This window comes from Lycium ferocissimum, chromosome 7 (genome assembly GCF_029784015.1).
Source record: "Lycium ferocissimum isolate CSIRO_LF1 chromosome 7, AGI_CSIRO_Lferr_CH_V1, whole genome shotgun sequence".
Lineage (NCBI taxonomy): Eukaryota > Viridiplantae > Streptophyta > Magnoliopsida > Solanales > Solanaceae > Lycium > Lycium ferocissimum.
In genome coordinates this window covers 48,701,482-48,712,374 of record NC_081348.1, presented here as the reverse complement: position 1 = coordinate 48,712,374, position 10,893 = coordinate 48,701,482, and positions in this window count along the sequence as shown.

Here is a 10,893-nt window from a genome sequence, read left to right as displayed (position 1 = left end):
TATTTATTCAAATATTTGCTTGTTTTTCAGGAAAAAAAATAAAAAAGAGGAAGTGACATAGAAGTCGCAATGGCTGTCCTTATCAAATTTAGTTACAAATGCAAATTGCAAAATTAGTAAAGGAGCTGAATTCAAGAAAGCTATGGGAAGTCAAATATGCGGGCAGCAAATAATCTTACATAAGATTTATAATAATCAATATAATAGCAATCCCTTCACTAGCCTTATCTTATATTTGCAATTCAAAATGACGCACGTATAGGATGGCCAGCAATCTTGTTACAAAGTTGTAGTACATATTATTTCAGAATTTTATCATAAATTGTAAAGACATTATTTAGACCATCAAAAATGTGGTAGAACTGTAAGTACTCTCTAATTCTTAATTAGAAGACTTGAATTTGAGTTTTGAAAATAAAATTGTCTTTGATAGAGAACGTTTTACCTCCCAAAATGAAACTTTCTGATGCGAACTCAGATCAATCGAATTCCAATAAACATCGGCTTACTAATGTAGGCCAAAGTTGGATATATTATTAGAGGTGTATATTTTTTTTCCTATTTGTGGTACAATCATCTAATATCTAAAACACAATATTCCGACTAATAAGCATGAAGGGGTCTCATTCATCCTACCATGCTCATTCATCCTACCATAATTCGCTTGTGCCATGGGGCTTTTACTTATTAGAGGTAGATTTTTAATTAAAGATAAAGGAACGTAATTCTGCACACATTATATAATATAAAGTAGTGCCACGTTTCTAAGACATTTAAAAAAATAGCTCATGTAAAGACAACAAAGAATTTCTACCCAAATGTTTTTTAGCTCTCAAAATTTGTACAATAAACATATGTAGATTTTAATTAAAGATAAAGGAACGTATCCATTCTACCACACACATTCTACCATACACTGATGGTTATTACTACTTATTAGAGAGAGTCATCATTAATTTCTGTTGGCGAAAGAAATACGTCATATATGAACCTTGCACCTAAAGATAAATGTGAAAATTTGGATTATTTTATTTTTGAATTTAGATATTGTTATCTATCAGAGTGGAGGGAAAGGAATATAACCTTGCACCTACGGTCTTCTTCTTTTGTTTAAAGTTGATGTTGTCATTTTTTATTTTTTTTTTTTTAAGCTATTTTTTGTGCGAAAGAACAATATGACTTGTATTATGAGCATTTAGAAATTGGAATGGAAAAGGTAATTTGTCAATTTAAATATTTTACTTTTCTTTAGATGTCGAATAAACAATTTAAAATATATGTCCTAAAAAAAAGTTGTGATTCTTCTTTGGTGTTATGGTTTAAGTCTTATGAATGAATAGCCTATTTTCTAATGCTTTTGCGTTGAACATCTTATTTCGTTTAAATTCATAAAGTATTATATAAATAAACAAAATCACAAAATTTAAAAATAAAAAAAACTCTTTTTTTATTCTTTAAATTTTATAATTTTCAATCAAACTAAAACACTTTTCTCTCTTTTTCTTCTAAACCTTTGGTGGAAATTCAAAATTTCTCTAATACAAAAAGAACGAAAAAGAATGAATAAGGGTAAAATTACCACATTGAATTTCAATCAATTCTCATATAATAAGTTGTTTATTTTTCTAAGCTTATTAACGTCACAATCTGCAGTAGTTTCAAAAGTCACCTCATGACTTTATCATCAAGTTGGACAAAAGCGCAACTACTTGTAATAATATTGTATCAATAAAAACGTGTTGAGGCTTTTTGTTGTTGTTGTTGTATTTTCAAAGATCAAGAAAGAAACTTGCAAGCATTGCAAGCAATTCAAATTATATATGAAGATTCTTGAAAAAATATCGTGTATATTGTGAAGTTAGAAAGTTTTAGGCCTCCATATTCAAAACATAGAAAAAGTGAAGCTTAATTGTTTTAGAAGAGAAACGATAATCTCGAAATTCAATTATATCAAGGAATACTCTTATTTTTAAAGAATATAGAAGAAGATAAAATTGATCAAAGCGTAACTATTGAATTTTTATTACAACTAATTGAACAATAATTATTTAGCAGAGAAAATCTTCTTTAATGATCGCGCGGCCATCATCCCGACTAGTTACACCTTCAAAATGGTTATTACTACTTATTAGAGAGAGTCATCATTAATTTCTGTTGGCGAAAGAAATACGTCATATATGAACCTTGCACCTAAAGATAAAAAAAGAGTAGCAATCTATCAGAGTGGAGGGAAAGGAATATAACCTTGCACCTACGGTCTTCTTCTTTCTTTCTCATTTTTTATTTTTTTTATTTTTTAAAGAAAGTATTCCCTTCGTCCCAATTTAAATATTTTACTTTTCTTTTAGTATGTCAAAAAAGATAATTTTTCCAAAAAAAAACATATAAAAATAATTCACAATTATTTAAAAATCTTTTTTTATTCTTTAAATTTTATACCCAATCAAACTAAAACACTTAAATTGAGACATAAGGAGTAGCAATCTACCACATTGAATTTCAATCAATTCTCATATCAATAAGTTGTTTATTTTTCTAAGCTTATTAACGTCAAAAAATTATTTGAGCGCAACTAAATAATAATCAATAAAAACGTGTTGAGGCTTTTTGTTTTACAAATGGAAAAGGGCCAAATTACCCCTGAACTTTGAAAAATAGTTTAAAATACCTTCGTTATCTTTAGGGTCAATTATACCCTTCTGAGATAATTATCTGCTACGTAATTACATCAAATAACTATAAAATAACTCAGATAATAATACGGATAATTTTTCCAAAAAATAATAATTTTTTTTTCGAGTTTGAGTTATTTTAGTGAGTTTAACTATTTTTCAAAAAGTTGGCTGTAATTTTGGCCCTTTTTTTATTTTTAGTTGAATAATTTTTACTTTTCGTTTACAAATTGATGCTGACTAGTGAATAGGGATGCCAACATTTTTAGCGAATTGAAAAACAATTTTACCCGCCTAGTTGTGATAAATTGCAGTCATCGCTAGCATATATATTAGGCGTTATTTAGTTGGTGATGGGATAAAAGATTATAATTTTAAATAAAAAGCGGGATTTTCTATTTCATGTTTGATATAATTTTTTGATTCCGAGATTACCAAATTTGGGAATGTTCGGGATTATAATGTCGGGATTACTAATCCAGTGAAAAAACAACTAAATGACGCATTTGCATTTCTTCAAAGCTTTTCTCCCAAATTTGTTTTCAAAAAACGATGTTAAATTGAAAATAATAATTTATCCCAATTTGACCACTTCAAATCAAACACAGATTTTATGTTATACCCTATATATCTTATTTTTAAACCAATGAACCAAATATAGCTATCAATAAAAGTATAATCACTAATTAATTCTGTTATTATTTAATCTCCGTATTATAATCCGATCTTATGATTTTGGAATAACTTATTCCCTAAGCAAACGACCCCTAAATGTACAACAAGTGCATAATAGAATATTACACGGTAATTATATTAGTTAATAATTATTTAAAAAAAATACTAGAGTTGTTTTTTGTTACTAGTTTTGTTGAATTGTCGTGTAGTGTAAACGTACGTTGTTATTTGTAACCAAACGAAACTTCAGTAGTCTGCTTAATATGTGAAATACATATCAAAGATGCGACAAATTAGAAGCAAGTCAATCAAGAATAAGATAATTTAGAAATATTTCATTCTAGAACAGTAATATAAAAATATTGGGTTCTAGACCAAACATGTCCATATAAAAATTAGAAAATATGAACTAAATCTAGTTACTTTCAGATAATATTAAGCAAATTAGATAGACCATAGATTAATAAAATTAAATTATAACGAAATAAAAGGGTACTTTGCCAGAAACTCTGTCCGAAATTACTAAGTTAAACTTACTCACAGAAATAATTAGCTGGAATCATGTGGACTATTTGTCATAATTAAAAGAGGGTGTCGTATCCATTAACCTAGGTGTTTGTCTCCAAATTATGATTTTTTTTGTTTTTTAGATAACTTCCGTAGCTAACTGGACGAATACAAACAGAATGCCTTGGCCGACGCTTCACGGAGAAATTAATGTTATTTAATCATTTCATGTAAATTATCCATTTAGGTCAAATTAAAAGAGAAATTCAATAACAACTTTATAAGATACTGTTAAAATTAGGATTTAGAAATCTGGGATCTTGCACTAGAGATTAGTCATATATATGTTCTATTTGGATGAATTTATGTGGCATATATTTCATTTTGAGACTTCACAAACGACTTGAATTAATTATCATAAGGTACTAATTAATTATTATGAAATCGTAATTCATATTTCCAAATTATTGTTCACTTTAAAAAAAATCCGTAATTAGAGACTAATTCAAGATTTTAATTGAATGGGTTCAAATTGAAGAAAAAGTAGAGCTGAATTAACTACATTAGTATATGATTGAACTGGACTTGAGCTGTAATTTGTTGCTAACTATATTAGATGATTGAACTGGACTCGAGCTTCCAATGAAAGAGATAGGTCGTTTGCATTGACATATCTCGTCTCAAAAATTAAGTTACTTGAAAGGACTACTCTCTCGATTAATAATCAGATCTTGTGAACTTTTCCTACAGGCTATACGAAATATCGAGTCTAGAAACGTGCACACCATGCAAACTTATTCTTGTTACGTGTAGCCCATGACTTATTTCCGGCCCTCCCTTTGAGTTTTCATTAAGGTGTCACATAAAACCGCTTCTTCGAAAAGCTAAGTTATTCCTTCCCTAATCGTCCCACCCTTCATCATGAGCTTCAGATTTACGCCTTTCTTCGTAAGGACTCAACGTTCTCACTCAGTTCTGTCCTATGTCAGTATTAAAAAGATCCAACTCTTATATATATCCCAACCAAACTTATGACATGTATTGTCTATTTTTTACCTAACACATATTACTATTTTGTTTATGAGGTCAGACCACATTGAGCCCAAACCTACAGCATGTATCGACTATTTTTACTATAAGACATATAGCAAATTTGTCCTAATATATTACACCATATTGAGATCAAACCTATGGTATGTACATATAGTCTATTTTACCTAACACATATTACAAATTAGTCATCACTGATCTCAATAAGCTTTTGGACTAATATCATAATATGTACATGTAACAAATCAATTATTGAAGTTGTGACATTAACACATATCCACTTTGAAAGATTCGTACAAAATAATGACTTTGATTGGTAACGCAATCTTGTCAAGGAATACTATATTTGAGCCATTAGTTGAGAATTGTTTCTAATTAATGCCACCTAACTAAAATTTGGCAAAAGTTTATACTTCGGTGCAAAACATGATGAGATATCCTTTTGTTCTAACTTATATGGCAATATTACTATTTGGGTGTAAATGAAATTCTTCTTTGACCACACTTTCTAAATTTTTTTTTTAATTATTAATTATTATGACTTATATTATGTATAATTGTCAAATATATCACTTTTATTTTCAAAAATTTGAGGACTCTGTCCAAATTCAAATTGAAAATAAAGTATTTTAACTTTCATATACGAAACCTTACCATATAAGTGGAACAGAGAAAGTATCTTTTAGTACTTACGTGTATCCCTAGAAGAAAAGGATTTTATAATGCATTAGATAGGATAAAATAAAATATTTAAATTAATACTTTGGCGAAGTGCAAAATGTCATTAGACGTGACTCCCATCATCATCTTCACCGGTTCTCAACAATAAAATAATAAAGTACTAGCGTTAAGTATATGGTTGGTTTGGTGACAATGGATTTTGCAATTAATTGAAGGGTAGCTTCAAGTAATTGGTAAAATTGTTGTCATGTGATTAGAAAGTCACGGGTTCGAGCCGTGAAAATAGTTTTTTACAGAAATGCAAGATAAGGCTGCGTACAATAAATCTTATGGTCCGATCCTTCCCCGAACCCCATATAATAAAAGCTTAGTGCACTCAATCCTTTTTTTTTTTTTGGGGGGGGGGGGGGGGAAAAGTCAATTGGTTAATTGTAGTACTATCTAGCTAGTGTGGCTCGGTGCACCTAGTTGAAAAAACTCATTGTTGCGACCCAAAATAGGATGGTTAGGTTTGGTTTATAGTCAACTAAATATTATTTTAATTATATGATTTTCTACAATGATCAATAAAAAAAGAAATAGGAAATCTACAAAAATAATATAGAAAAAGAATTATCTAACCTAGTAATCCTCATGAATTTTGATAGAATTTCCCTAAATTCGAATATTTTTATACACCTATATAAAGAGGTAAGCGTCATATTTCAAATTAATAGTGTGTTAATATCACAAAGATAAATCTGAATGTTACAAGGCTAAAACACGAAATTGCATTTATTTATTTTTCCTCACCTCCCTCGGGTAATTGATAGTTCTATACATTTAAATTTGATTAGTTTCTGATTTCTCTTTGTAACTTTTCATCACATAAGAAAAACAAACTAAACTACCACTATTCTCGGAAAAAGTTTGAAAAAATAGTTTAGTGCAAAAACATGCATGGAATTAGGCTCATGAATGCATGACACGTACTACTTCCACTATAATAGGAGATGATTTGATCCTACCTCAAAATCATAATCAATGAATTAAGATGTTACACCAAGTTCCAAAATTTGCATCCCTAAATAGAAGAAAACATTAATGATAAGATACGTGGTAATTGTTCTGCCATCATCGTATTAGTTCCTGCCTAGGACACATTTCTTGAAGAAGCTTTACCCAAAAGTTTTCTTTTATCACGATTTGTGATTTGAATAACTCAGATTTGCTATAAAAAGTTCTACTTTAGAACATAAAATGCTTTTTATGTGAGGGATCTTATTTCATAATTCTAACATGAAATCTTTAGTTACGAATAGAGAATACTTAATACGATTAATATTGAATAACTTGTGTACCATCTTATTCTATTCCTAGCACTAGATAAATCAAGGATTTAAGTTATAATTTTTTATTATTATTAGTTAATTTTACCTGTGATAGTAGGTGTATTAGTTACCGTTTTAATTAGATTAATAATTAATATTTACTAAGAAATTTAATTATAATGACCAAAAAGAAAAGGACCAAATAAATTACTTATGTAAATATTTTTTGCACTATTGGTGCATGTACTTAAACTCATAAGTCATAACTTAAAGTTGTTAAATATTCACACAAATATTAGATCATAGGTTAAAGTTTTTGCCCTTTTATCATCCAACGTAGCAAGATGTACGATGAGACCTTAAAAGACTTTACGAAATACTCCCTCCGGTTCAAAAAGAGTGTCCACTCAGTTTTTATTTTTTGGTTCAAAAAGAGCGTCCGGTTATCAAATCAAGAAAGAATTACCCTTATTTTTTCAAATTTGCGCATATTAAATGTTAAGTGACCAAATCTCAATACATATTTAATTAGGGATAGTTTTGTCAAATTACCTATTTTTGCTTAGACTATTTTCTTAAGGGATGTGCAAATGGCTAAGTGGACACTATTTTTGAACCAGAGGGAGTCGTGATTAAATTTCATTTACACTAATTAATGGAGAATGAATAAAACACCATAGAAAAGTTACAGCAATAGGATAAGTGTCTTTCATCTATAATTAATGATTTTGAGTTCGAATTCCGTGAATAAAGATCTTGAGTTTGAATTTCGTGAATAAAGATCTTCGATAAGAAGCGTTTTACTCCAGTAAAAAAATTCAACGTAAATCCGAATTAATCGAACATCAGAAAATAATGAATATTAGGCGAGAAACAAAAAAAAAACAATAATTTCGACCTTTCCCTTCTAGAAGGAGTTGGAAAAATGAAGGTACAAGTGAAGTATGAACATTACACTTATTGAGAAAAAGAGAGAGTAAATGTAAGAAATTGGATAGCCATTTAGTCAACTTTTTTCAATTCGTTAAAATTGGATTGGAAGGAAAAATCGTAGCAGTTTTACTTCTCTTTCATAGCACTTATGAAATCCTGCAACTCATATCAAGAGATCCTTGCATTAAACGCAACTCAAAAAGAATTATCAAGTAATTTTCAGAGTTGTTTGGACATTCTTTTCACCATTAATAATATTATACAGAAGAATCAAAAAACCTGATGGACTAAAATCTTTGATGTACAAATTAGGGAACTTGCAAGTTACATTCAATTTTAGTAGGAAACGTTGTGGACAAAATTTCTACCACAAATTTGCGGACATACTTAAAAAAACGTTAAACAAAATTCAAAATTGGCATTTCCTCTTGTACCTCTTTTTCAAAATTAATTATTTCATCTGATATACTTTCAGGCGAAGCTGAAATTTGATTAAAAATACCTTTCAACAGCGTTTAAATTTCCCATAAAATCGAAAGCTAAACTGCGTTTCATATCCATTTTTCAGTTTGCGTATATAATTATACTATAAACAACGGACAGAAACACTGTACAAACTCCTTACCAAATAAGACCTTAAAATATGGCCCGTATTTCAAAATACGGTCCGTATTTAACTATAAACTTTCCTGAGCCAATTTTCAGAATGCACAGTGATTTTAGATGCCACATTATGATTTGAAATATGGGTCGTATACTGAAATACGGTCCGTATTCAGGGGCGTAAATCCCCATCTGACAACTGAAGAGAAATTTTCAATTCCCACATTCTTTATCTAGTTTTCTAAGTCTAGAATCATGGGCAAAGCTTATGTTAAAGGTCTGAGATGTTACAATATCTCCCTCTTGGGATCATTCGTCCTCGAATGATATATTTTGGTTAAAAGTAACTGCTGAAACATGTGCACACTAACTAGCATGAGCACATGCAAACGGAACTGAAAGGGGCTCAACTAAATTATCCGCTGAACTGAATAACTACTAAGCTGACTGACTAACTTGTGTCTAAAAAAAATGTCATTTATATATATATAAAATAATTTGATTTTGATGTTTTCGATTCACTCTTAACGAGATGATCTATAGTCATACAAAAATCTACGTCTTATTTTAAATCATAAATTTTAAAAGTTTTTCTCTCTTTATTTCTTTCTTAAAATTTCGTATCTGGCAGAACAATGTTATATAAATAGGAACAAAAGGAGTATCAACTTCTCAACTTCCATCCTGAATCTTTTCATTTTTAGAAACAATTTAACACTGAAATTCTTGTTATACAGTTAATGAGATGATTTATAGTCATAATTATATGTGTCTGCTTTAAACCACAAATTTAAATCTATTTATTTTCTAAACTTCTTGTCCGGTCAAAAAATGTCACTTAAATTGAAACACATGAAGTACAAACTTTTGTACCAAAAAGTTGTCACATTTCCATTTCCAAAAACAATTTAACTTTGAAAATTTTATTTTGTTGTTAATGAAATAATATAATAACAAAAACATAGCGAACTATTTCATTCTTTTTAAAATTAGTGTTCAATCTATCATTATCATAAAATTTGAAGGAATTGGAGCATGAACTTAACATTTAGTCCACTTGATTACATTTCTTAATTTTCTAAACAATGCCAAATTAAAGACTGAATTGCTACTGCTTCTAAAATAGGCAATTAATTTTGCCAAAAAAAAAAAAAAAAAAAAAAAACGTGGGAGCTTATGACGAGTTAAACGTGTCACGATGGGAGTGAACTTGATCCTATCTCAAAATCATACTCCATGATTGAAAATGGGTACTCAATAAATATAGCAAGTCCCAAAAATTAGAGTTCCAAAAAAACTGTAATTGTTAGATAAGATACGTGGCAACAACGCACATTATTTCTGAATAACTTTTGTTTGATAAGACACGTGGCAACAACTCAAATCGGTTCTTGAGTGTGATAATATGATCATAAAGGTGATGAAAAAAGGGAACGAAATAAAATTAAGATAATGCAAAATTATCTCACAAAACTTAAAAGCTTTGCAGCTGCATAATTTAAGAGCCCGTTTGAGTTCACTAATTAAAAATAATATATAAGCATTCAGTGTTGAATATTTATTTTTTGATGTTGAAATTAATTTTAGAAATATAAAATTTACATATTTGAATAGACGTATTGAAATTGATAATGAGCAATTGACGTTTTTGATTAAAAAGAAAAATTTTGATAAACAATTTCTCTGTTGAAATGACTAATATGTTTATAAATTTATTTATTAAAATTATAAATTAAGAAGTACTTATAAGAGGAGAAGAAACAAGGACAAATATGAAATGAAGAGCGAGTTAGAAATAGTATTTTGGGAAGAGTATTTTAAGAATTAAAAAAGATGTTAGAGATAAAATACTAAAGTATCCAACTAAAGTGCTTATAAGCTAAAAAATTGTAAGTTAAAGTGAACAACTTATAATTTGTTAGCTGATTTTGACATATACACACGCTTATAAGCATTTGACCGTTTCTCAAACACAAAAATAACTTTAATAATGATTATAAGCTTTTATTCATCTTATACTTATAAGCTTACCCAAAGTTTGATTATTTACAAGGGAAGAATTTGACACCCAAAGTGCTTTTTAAAGGTGATCAAGTAGTTGACATAAATGGTGAAATATATGCGTAAAGAATTGGAGGTTATACTAATAAGATTTATTTATGCCAAATTCACTACTTTGAATAAGAGATAGAATAATGGCGATAACTTTGAGGATGATTTGGCTAAGAAGGTGCATTTGAGCCAGAGTAAATATTTACTGCACTAGATAGTTGCACCAAAATCGTGTTACTAAGTGAAAAATTAAGGTTAGAATAAGTAAAAAAGAATCAATTATAACAACAACAACATATCCAGTGAAATCTCACAAAGGAGGGTCTAGGGAGGGTAAAATGTACGAAGACCTTACCTCTACCTTGAGAGATAGAGAGGTTTCCGGTAGACCCTCGACATAAAGATCAAGC